The sequence below is a fragment of the Pantherophis guttatus genome, chromosome 1 (genome assembly GCF_059756535.1).
Source record: "Pantherophis guttatus breed Tessera chromosome 1, ASM5975653v1, whole genome shotgun sequence".
Taxonomy (NCBI): Eukaryota; Metazoa; Chordata; class Lepidosauria; order Squamata; family Colubridae; genus Pantherophis; species Pantherophis guttatus.
In genome coordinates, this window is record NC_142063.1 from 165,157,401 (window position 1) to 165,167,974 (window position 10,574).

The following is a 10,574-nucleotide window of genomic DNA, read 5'->3' on the forward strand; positions in this document are numbered from 1 at the left end:
GTTGATGGGAATGTTTAAAGATATTGAACGTAGAAGGCTCTCAACAAATGGTGGGAAAAGATTAATATAACATACAGAAGACAGCTGAGAAATTAGAAGGAGTGGTGGAAGGGACAAAGCAAAATAAAATATAAAAAGATAAAAAAATAAGTTAAAAACAGATAAAGATACTGAAAAGACAGCAATAATAAATATTAAAAATCAAATAGACAATACCCTAAGAGCTTATAACAGAATAGAGGGGGAAAAAGGAAGCTCTTTCAAAAATAATGAAAGGGTCATGGATGGATATTCAAAAGATGCAGCAGAAGGAGGTAAAGGGTAAGACAGAGGGAAAATTAGTTTGTGCAAAAATCCTAGAAAGCCATATAGGATTCCAAGAGAGAAACATAAAAGAATCCATTTTATGTGACCTCGCATTCCTATGCAACTGCTGTGATCAAAATTTAATCCCCACATGCTTCCAATTGAAATACCACTCCAACTCTGCAGCCACCAAACGCATCCTGAAAAGAACAGAATTGGCCCTCATCAGAAATGAACTTCACACAAAAAGATTCCTCCTAGACCGAATCAACAAAGATCTCCTCACACTTCACCTCAAACTCAGCAACAAGATCCACCCGCACTTTGGGACAAATCCAAACAACTCGCTGTCTGGAGAGCCGAAACACAGACCACCCTCAAGACAGACACACACACTAACAAACTCCGAAGACTACAAGAACGCCAGAAACAAACCCCTCCCCCCTCACAGCCACACATGAAACAAACAGTGCATAACATCTCAGATAGGATCCTCACCAAAGCCGAAACCAATGTCCTTTCCAAAGGATTCAACTTTGCAGTCGCTCCCAAACACATCCCCACTGAAACCATTATATGCGGAGTTGAAAGCAGCCTGACCAAAATCAACAACGACGCTAACAGAATCAGACTCGAAATCACCAACATCCTCTGCACCAGCAAGCCACCCAAAAGCAACTTACCCAAAGAGGAACAGACAGCACTACTTAACCTGAAAGAAGACACTAACATAATAATCCTACCAGCAGACAAGGGAAACGCCACGGTGGTTATGAACACATCTGACTACCAAACCAAATTAACCAACCTACTCCAAGACTCCACATACAAACCCCTAAACACAGATCCCACCACCTACCTGGAAAAAACCACTAGATCCAAAATAAAAGCCTCCCCCATCAGCGAAGAGATCCAGCAAAGAATTATTCCCAGAGAGAAATCATCCAGATGCCCTAAGCTCTATGGTCTCTCCAAGATACACAAAGAAGAAACCCCACTTAGACCCATAGTCAGCTCCATAGGCTCACCTCTACAAAATCTAGCCAAATTTCTCACCAAACAACTACAGCCCTATGCAGAATCCATCAACTCACACGTAAAAAACTCATTCCAGTTCATAGAGATCATAAAGAAACAAAACTTACAGCCCAGCGACCTACTCGTGAGCTTCAATGTCATATCCCTCTTCACCCAAGTGACAATCAAAGAAGCCTTGACAGCTATCCAAAACAAATATAACCCCCCCAAGCACATCCTAGATCTGACCAACCACTGCCTATCCAACACATACTTCATCTATAATGGACAAAAATACAAACAAATAGAAGGAGTACCCATGGGATCACCCCTCTCACCTGTCATTACTAACCTCTACATGGAACACTTTGAAACCCAAGCTCTAGAAAAATCTGATCACAAACCCAAACTCTGGCTCAGATACGTAGACGACACCTTCATAATCTGGCCACACGGGAAAGAAAAACTGGACAACTTCCTCACACACCTCAACAGCCTACACCCCAAAATACAGTTCACCATGGAAACAGAAGCTAACAACCAACTTCCCTTCCTGGATGTCTTAGTCTACAAGAAATCCAATGGCTCCCTATGACACACCATCTACCAGAAGAAAATACACACAAACTGCTATCTGCACGCACTCTCACACCAATGCCCAGCACAGATCAACTCCGTAGCCAAGACACTCATCTCCAGAACAAAACGCTTAGCTGACAAACAACACCTAAAAACCAAACTACACACTCTCACTAACGTACTAACATCCAATGGATTCCAAAAAAATAAGATTACCAACCTAATCCAAAAAGAAACGCCCACTAAAATCCAAGACAGAGAACAAGAAAACGGCAAAGCCCTCCTCCCATACATAAAAGGCACCACAGACAGAATCAGCAAGATCCTCCACAAACACAACATCAAGACAGCATTCTGCACAAACCGAAAAATATCCACCATCCTAAGAAACCCCAAAGACAAAATTGAGTTAGTAAATCAAGGAGTATATAAAATCCCATGCAGTGCCTGCCCCACCACATACATCGGACAAACCAACAAAAGAATAAGTGCACGCATTGAAGAACACAAGAACTCAGTCAGAAAAGAGGAACCAACTTCTTCCCTGGTCCAACACCTCAAAGCCACAGGACATGATGTTGACTTTAAAAAGTCCAGAACTATCGCCAAAACTGAACACTTTAACAACAGAATAATCAGAGAAGCCATCGAAATAGAAAAACATCCACACAGCATGAATAAACGAGATGATACCTCCCGCCTACCAGCCATTTGGAAACCCGCCCTTATTGACAAACAAGTCCCTAACACTAAGAATGACACCAGACCCACACTCACGAAAACCACACAGGATGTCAGCACCACACATCCATGCAAAAAGCAAACCCACACCAATGAGGCACGACCACAAACCAGAAGCCAGACCACAGCTGCATCATTAGCCACTTTAAACCCCTCCAATCCATACATGAAGCAAACTGATACCCACCATGAAGATGTGGCATGACCACAAACGCGAAGCCAAACAACAGCAACGCAGCTCACCAGCTCAAATCCCCCTGCTACTCAGACTAACCCGAGCACAACCAAGCCCCCACCTAAACAGAACACACCCCCATCCAATCAGAGCACAGCCAATCCCCCATCCAATCAGAGCACAGCCAAACCCCCAACCAATCAGGACACACCTCCACCCAATCAGAACACAGCCAAGCTCCCACCCAATCAGTTCACACCCCCACTGGCAGTTAAAAGGAAGAAACAGCTGTGATCACACATATTGCTCCTAGAAGCACGAAGCCGAAAACACCAGCCTGAAGATGACTAATGACACTTCGTCGAAACGTCGCCAAGACACTTCCAATTTTACACAGGAGAAAACCCGAATAATCAAAGACCTACACACACACACACACACACACACACACACACTAGAATTTATTATAAATACAGATACATTAAGATTAGGAGGTGGAAGACTAGGATTAGGTATATTAAAAGGTATTATTATGATCAACAGGATGTAAAAAATATACTGGAAAATATAGTTTTCAAGGACTATAAATTCAGGGGACTTAGAGATATAATCTTGGGACTGATTAAATCTTATTGACAACTGGTTTTATTGGTATTTATAGAAAGTTGAGCTTTGAAAATGTGGTGGCGCACCGAGTGATAAATTGGGAAAATAGTATAATATTTATTGATACATAAAAGAATATATTATAATTATAATGAGCACATTAAGGCTAGAAGTTGGAAGGTAAAAATTCTGTATATGTAATTGTATTAGTACTGTGAGCACTGTGTGAAAAATATGTAAACCGAGTCATTACACTGTCCACAAAAAAATGTTGGTTGTTAAAGAAAAACTGTAAATAAAACAGATACAAAAAAGGTTGCTCACATTGTAAACTACATAGTTCAGTCATCATGTTTTTCATGAGCTGTCTGACTGTCCCTTTTTCTTGAAGATCTTTGAGCTGGGATTGTTTCTGCCCTAAAGACTTACAGCTTTCTCTGGACTGGTCCAACCATCACTGGCAGAACATAACAGCAATGCCCGAGTTTATATACTGGATGATGCTATGAAAATGCTATAAGAGACATTTTATCTAATCAAGTTATATGGCTGCTGAATTTACAAAATATAGGATTAAAAATAGAGCAAACATCATTTGAGCAGCAGACAATACTATAAATGTAAAATTGCACTTGAGGCCCATAATCCAGCTCTAACCAACACAAGAAACTCATCAAATGGGTACCATCCTGGTGCTATTCTAATAAGGTGGAAATGACTTGCAGTACATCCAAAATTACCAGATATTGTTTGCAGTATCCAAAGCAATCGTGGAAAATATACATTGTACATGTTTTTTATCTGTTTTCCATAGAGAAAGTTCAGCAGTCAGGAAGTTGAGGTTAGATCAGGGGTATCAAACTCACATCAACACGTCATCATGTGACATATCATGACTTTCTACCCCTAAAATGGGGTAGGCGTGGCACAGCACATGATACTTCTGGTCCGCGGGTCACGAGTTTGACACCCCTTGGTTAGATGATAACCATATCATTGTTGCTCAATTATGACTTCCAACTTTATAATTGGCTAAATTATTCTGGGCAGCTATTTTCAGTAGCACCTGGATCCAGTAGGTCCTAGGTTTCCTAGCTCTGACTGAAATAATCTATGTATGTGTGCTGTAAATTTTTGTATTATCTTGGGCTTTCCATGTGTTGTATTATACCATATCTTCAGATGTCTAGAATTCTGAATACGAGAAGAAGCTTGATAGTCTTTGTTTGCTGGTGAGTTTAACTGCTTCTATTGCTCACATCTTTTAAAAAGATACTGGTGTGAACCATAGGTTCAGAAGGCACAAGACAGCTTTTAAACAGCTGAGATTTTACAAAAAACAGCATTGAGTGTATTGGCATAAAGCTCACTAGATTTGATTTCACACGGATTATTACCAACCTTTCCAGTATGCATGCAATATATATTAAAATATTTATACTATTATATAGAATATAATATTGTGACAAGCGTTTGTGACAAACATTCCAGGGCTAATATCAAAATGAACAACTTTGCTGAAGAGACCTTACAGAATGGTTTGAAGATGGATGGATCCAAAGGAAAGTGATCCCTTGGAGAAATTGAACCTGAGCATTACAAGGAGGCTGTAGGCATTATTAAATATTTAAAAGCCAAGTCGGTCATTCTGCTGATAAAATGGCTTTTCCTGACCCTGTCTATGCTTTATCTCTGCACATACATGCAGCAATCATTGATTCCAGTGATGGGTTTCAAAAATGTTTGCTACCAGTTCTGTGGGCGTGGCTTGGTGGGCATGGCAGGGGACGGATACTGTAAAATCTCCATTCTGTCCCCACTCCAGGGGAAGGATACTGCAAAATCCCCATTTCCTCCCAATCAGCTGGGACTTGGGAGACAGAGAATAGATGGGGGCAGAGCCATCAGAATTTCTACTACCGGTTCTCTGAACTACTAAAAATTTCCACTATCGGTTCTCCAGAACTGGTCCGAACCTCCTGAAACCCACCTCTTCTTGGTTCATACTAAAAGAAAAAAGCAAGTAAGCACGGGGTAAGTGGTGGACACGATGCTTTGCTGCCTTACAGGGTATCTTATGATTATATTACTTTCTTGTTTGTATGTACACTGAAGACATACGTACCAGAGGCAAATTCATTGTGTGTCCAATCACACTTGGACCCTTCCATTCCATTCCAATAAGCTCTTGAGGAAGCTGATTTGGTGTGCCATGAACGGGTTATTTCATCTATCACAATGCAGTTTGTTGGCATAGAAGAAAACCATTGCTCATTAAGGCTTTGGGGCAGTGGTGGGTTTCAAAACTTTTTACTACCAGTTCTCTCGATGTGGCTGGTGGGTGTGGCATGGCTTGGTGGGCATGGCTTGATGGGTGTGGCAGGGGAAGAATACTGCAAAATCCCCATTTCCTCCCGATCACCTGGGACTCGGAAGGCAGAGACTAGTTCGGGGCAGGGCCAGTCAGAGGTGGTATTTACCGGTTCTCTGAACAACTGAAAATTTCCACTACTGGTTCTCCAGAACTGGTCAGAACCTACTGGAACCCATCTCTGCTTTGGGGTGTCTTCCTTATTTCTTCACCTATTGAAACATTAACCAGTTTTATTTATATATCATATTTCTTAACCACCCATCTCCCCTTAAAACTGAACCAACAGGTGCATTCTAGCAACCAGTCCCTGCAAGAAAATTAGTTTTGTGTATGTGTGAGCATCCTACAGGAAAATTATTAGTAACTCAGTTTTGCTATTGAAATGTTTCCCCTTCTCCTATTTAGGAGAAATCTTCCTTTCAGGTAAATGTAATACATTACATCTGCTTCAATTCTCATTCTACATGGCTTGGCTTTCAAGATAGTGTACTATTCATGGAAAGCAACTCTTTCCATTTTCTATCGTCCTTAAAAACAGCAGCAGCAAGACTTGATCCACAGGGAGAGCCATCACATGTCACAAATATTTTGCTGCAAGGAGAACATTCTCTTGTGGAATACACACTTAAACAGAGGTGATATGTTGTGCACCTGTTTCTGCCTTGGGCCCATCCCATTAACTAGCAACTGGCAAAGAAGAAAGCTGCCTTCACAATAAATGGGATGGAACTTACTATTTGTCAGCACTCAACAAGGACCAGGGCACAAACACAACACAGCTGCCAAGGTTTCCTGATTCTCAGTTGGAGGCGTTTGCAGCTGTAACTGAGGACAACAGATGGAGTAAATTACACATTTCAACAACCTTTAATGTAGCATCAAACACCTTGCCTTTTAGCTCAGAATAAGAAAATACGGAGACATTTCTCTTTCTACAGCTTCCCCTTTCATAAGAAATGACATGAAGCAATATTCCCCTTTAGAAGGCCAGATCCTGAAGATGAAACTCAAATACTTTGGCCACCTAATGAGAAGGAAGGACTCACTGGAGAAGAGCCTAATGCTGGGAATGATTGAGGGCAAAAGAAGAAGGGGACGACAGCGAACAAGGTTGCTGGATGGAGTCACTGAAGCAGTCGGCGTGAGCTTAAATGGATTCCAGAGGATGGTAGGGGACAGGAAGGCCTGGAGGAACATTGTCCATGGGGTTGCAATGGGTTGAACACAACTTTGCAACTAACAACAATATTCCCCTGCCTTGTAGGCTAGTATAGCATATTCATGGCCTGTGGATCTGCACAACTTGTGTAACAAAAATGGGCAACCTAAGCAAGGGGAAGGGTTCTTCGAATTCTCAGTTAAGTGCATGTTATTGTACTTTGTGCAAATTATTTAAAGATGGCTACAGTGTATCTCCTTCTTTACCCTGCTGACCACTGATTTCCTTAGTAACAGTAAGATTAGTAACAGTGAGATTAACAACAGTATGAAATAAATGGGTCTGTTCTGAATCCTCCAGCACATCCCTGAATTCTTCATCTCAGTTGCCAGTATGGAAAAGGAGAAGGCAAGGGAGAGTAAAGCCATGTTTTACCTTCAGGTTTACCCTAGCAAAGGCTTCACTCTCCTCCCCACCTATTATCCCATCCCATCCCCTCTCCCTCCCTCGTTTTGTTTTTGTTCTTGTGGCCTTTTCAGGATGCAAAGAAATTATCACCATATAATTATCGATATTGCTCAGTGCCTTAAAATCAAATATGCTTCTGACATCCCACAGCTAAAAGACAAAAGGGTTTTCATGAAAAGATTTCCTCTGTGCTTTCACCAGATGCTCTTTCTCTTGCATCTCAGAGGTCTTGGAGAACAGTCACAAAGCACCACTTGAGAGCCAGGGAAGCTCATTTTGGGAAGAACATAAGGTGCTTCTTTAGTCAAACTGGGCTATTCATCTGAGCTCTTCTGTCCAGCAGGAACTCTCCAGTGTCACTACCAGAGGATACATCACTTGCAGCCTTGGTTTGGTTAAAACCATGAATCCCAAATCCCTTACTAGGTTCTTATCTGGCACCTACTATCAATCATAGTCTGAATTTGTACAACACAAATTCTCCAGCTGGGACACCTGGAATTCTATTCCTAAGCCAAAAATAGACAATCTGATGTGTGAAGCAGGCCACTGTGTCTCCCTTTTTCTCTGCTCCACAATTTCATTACAATGATGAAAATCCAGAATATTTTGCAGACTCCAAAGCATACTAGCTTCCCAAAATTTGCAATTAGCAGCTAAGTGTTAAGTTGAAATTATCAGCTGAATGCATTTGGGTATTTAAAACCTAAAAGCAAGCAGCTTTGGACAATTTGATTTAACATTGTCTGGGATCTTTCAATTAAGCAATGCCATCTATTGCGACCCTGGAAAAAATCCTTTTCTGTTGCAGCATCTGCCCTCTGGTATGAAGTTCTCCAAGATCTGAATAGCAATAGCACTTAGACTTATACTGCTTCATATACTGCTGGGAGTCAACAGAATTAGCCTGCAATACAGCATTCTAACCACTGCACCACCATGGCTCTGCACAGCCTTCATCTTGCTGGTGTTTGATGATGTTTCAAAGGGTCCTGAAGAACCAAGGTCTTCACTTATACTTGTGTTGGTGTAATTGAAGCCTCCTTTTAACCCAGTTTGTTACTGTTCCATCTTTTTTTCCTTGTCATTTTTAATGTCATGTTTTTCATATTTTAAGCAATTTGTACATTGGCCAGAGTTGCTGAGAATCAGGTGGCATATGCATGTTGATGGTATCATCATCATCATCTCTTTTATTCATTAAACATGAAAATCGGTCAACTGAACATTTAAAAATGTGTCACAAATATGATTGACCGGTAGTAATGGTTGATATGGGTTGCTGCCAGCATCCTAGGTATCAACCAAGTACCTTCTTAAGATGTACGATGTTCCGAGTAGCGCAGTTTTTTGCAGTTCTGCTGGTGTTATTGCAGGAAGCTGCAATTTCTTGATGTGTTTATAAAATTCTTGGACATGGGACCCAGTGCTCTGATGACAATGGGTATCACTGTTACATGTTTCATCCATAATCACATAGTTTTGATGGCCAGATTGCGATATTTCATGATTTTTTCCAGTTCTTTTTCTTCGACTCTGGCTACTCCTGGTACCGCAATATCAATAAATTGTACGTTTTGGTTTTCGACAACTGTGATATCTGACATGTTGTGTTCCAAATGACAGTATTCAAAAGTCCCACAAGATCTTCACCTTCTCATTTTCAATAACTTTTTCCACTTTATGTTCCCATGACTTTTTGGATACAGGTAAATCAGGACCCTGGCCTCAGGCTGCTGCTGTTTAATGCCAGGTCTGTTGTCAACAAGGTCCCCCTTGTTCGGGATTTAATCCTGGAGGAGGGGGCTGACCTGGCATGCATAACTGAGACCTGGCTGGGCCAGGAAGGGGGGGCCTTCCTGGCCCAGAGTTGTGCCCAGACAGGTTCCAGATATTGCATCAGCCACAACTTCAGGGAAGGGATGGAGGAGTGGCAGCTATTGTCCGGAAGAGTCTTTGCCCTTGCAGGATCCCTGCCCCTGAGATTGTTGGGTGTGAGTCTCTCCTCTTGAGGTTAGACTCAGGGATTCAGTTGGGCTTGTTGCTAACGTACCTGCCTCCCAACTGCATTACAACAGCCCTGCCTGTGCTGCTAGAGGCGGTAGCTGGGCTGGCGGTGGAGTTCCCCAGGCTTATGGTACTGGGGGTCTTCAATTTGCCGTCACTTGGTGAATCCTCAGATGCGGCTCAGGAGTTCATGGCTTCCATGACAATCATGGACCTGACCCAAGTAGTTCAGGGTCTGACTCATGGGGGGGGGGACACACACTTGACCTGGTGTTTCTCTCGGGGCAGTGGAGATATGATCTGGAATTAAGGGGTATAGATGCTTTTCCCTTGTCGTGGTCAGATCATTTTCTGCTGAGGTTAGACTTCAGGACGCTACTCCTCCATCACAGGGAGGTGGAGCTGATTAAGTGGTTCTGCCCCAGGCGCCTAATGGACCCTCAAGGGTTCCAGAAGGAGCTTGGGGAGATACCTGACTCCGTTGTCCACAGTCTGGCTGCCTGGAATAGGGCGGCATCTGGGGCACTGGACCGGATTGCGCCTTTGCAACCTCTCCATGGAGGTGGATCCAGGAAAGCTCCCTGGTTTACCGAGGAGTTCCGGGAGATGAAATGCCAGAAGAGACGTCTAAATGACGCTGGAGGACCAGTAACTCCGAATCTGACCGAACACTCTTAAGAGCCTTTATTAGGACTTATTTAGTGGCGATACGGGCGGCAAAATGTTCACATTTTTCCACACTTATTGCATCCACTGATTCACTCCCAGCCGCCCTATTTAGGGTGACTCGCTCTCTCCTTAATGCAGGGGGAGTGGAGGAGCCCTTGCAGGGTAGAGCTGAGGAGTTTGTGCAGTTTCTGTCGGACAAAGTCGCTCAGATTCGGATGGACCTGGACTCTGATTGGGCAATTACGACCGAGATGGCAGGGCCAGGTCTTAGTCCTATTGTGTGGGATGAATTTGAGCCTGTGACTCCTGAGGAAGTGGACAAGGCTGTAGGAGTGATGAGTTCCTCCACTTGTTTGTTGGACCCATGCCCCTCCTGGCTGGTTTTGGCCAGCAGGAGGTGGCACGAGGCTGACTCCAGGCTTTAGTTAACGCGTCCTTGACGGAAGGGGCCTTCCCACAACCATTAAAGGAAG